This window comes from Aplysia californica, unplaced genomic scaffold, assembly GCF_000002075.1.
Source record: "Aplysia californica isolate F4 #8 unplaced genomic scaffold, AplCal3.0 scaffold00057, whole genome shotgun sequence".
NCBI lineage: Eukaryota > Metazoa > Mollusca > Gastropoda > Aplysiida > Aplysiidae > Aplysia > Aplysia californica.
This window is the reverse complement of record NW_004797327.1, coordinates 2052934-2054202: the sequence shown is the minus strand read 5'-3', so window position 1 is coordinate 2054202 and position 1269 is coordinate 2052934. Positions and strand designations below refer to the sequence as shown.

Sequence of the window (1269 nt, the reverse complement as noted above, 5' to 3'; positions counted from 1 at the left end):
TAGGATATGGGCGGAGACGTGGGAGGATGGGAGAGGATGGGAGGGGTGAATGGGTGTGATAAAATACATGTAGTTGGTTAGGGATGGAAATGTGGTTTCGGGGTGGAGGGGACGGTGTTGTGATGTAGACGGGGATGTCAGCTGCTTGCGTAGGATATGATGGTGTGTGTGTGTGTGTGTGTGTGTGTGTGTGTGTGTGTGTGTATGTGTGTGTGTGTGTGTGTGTGTGTGTGTGCATATTATGAGTTTGTGTGTATAGTTTTAATGCAGGCAGTTTAACGCGATCTATATCATTTAAGAGGCGGGTTTCCAACCCTGCCTGTCAGGCCCAAATCCGGATGGTCAGCAGAGGGATACAACGTCCCAGCAGGCAGACCGAGACACTCCATTAGAATGTGTCCCTATCCAGGAATCAAACTCATGTACTTTGGGTGCGAGAAAAGCGTCTAACAGCTACACCACACACACTGGTCCATAAGTATAACTTTTAAAGGTTTGTGTATAGAGACACCAGCTGTTCCTGTATAGTAAGATCCACTGTTTAAGCCATTTACTCCGGTTAATTTATCTTCTTTTTTTAAAATTCTTTTTGTCGTTAAGTTTACTGCATCATAAATATCATAAATATGAGATTTTAATATTGGACATTGAATGTCTACTCGAAAGGAGTGGAGATGGAGATGGAAAAGGGGAAGGGTTGTTTTTTTTTTTTTTTTTGGGGGGGGGGTTCGGTGCAAAAGTTGGGACGAGTGTGGAGATGGGAGTAAGGGTAAGGGTGGGGATTTGTGGTGTGGGTGGATGTTTTATATCTTTTTAAAATCAGGATTTGGGGTGTGAGTGTGGGTTGGTGTTTTATATCTTTTCAAAATTCTTGAGACAGAACTCACATGTGTATCTTTGTACGTGTGTGTTTGTCGTTTGTGTGTTTGTATGTGTGTTTTTTGTTTGAGTGTTTGCATGTGAGTGTGTGCTTGTGTGTTTGTATATGTGTGCTTGTATATGAGTTTGTACGTGTGTGTTTGTTTGTGTGTTTGTATGTGTGTATGTATGTGTTTGTGTCACCAACTCACTGACAAAGGGCATGTCCGTATCCACGGTCAAACATCTGAGGCCTGTCTCACAGGGACATGACCGGCTCAGCAAGATCTGCATGTTGTGGCAGGGTGCGTCTTCCGACAGGTTCTTTTGGCACGTCCCTGCACAATCGACAACAACAACAATTGTATGCACCATAAAAGTACCATCGGTATTATTATTATTATCATTATT

The 1269-nt window shown here is 43.0% G+C and overlaps 1 long non-coding RNA gene across 1 annotated transcript in view; it reads right to left on the bottom strand.

The window, feature by feature from the left end:
* Positions 1-1156: 1156 nt before the first annotated feature.
* Positions 1157-1269, bottom strand: part of LOC101855003 — a 2021-nt gene continuing 1908 nt past the window's right edge. Inside the window, exon 2 of the long non-coding RNA XR_220203.1 lies at positions 1157-1196. This is a non-coding gene — a long non-coding RNA (uncharacterized LOC101855003). The remainder of the gene's footprint in view (positions 1197-1269) is intronic.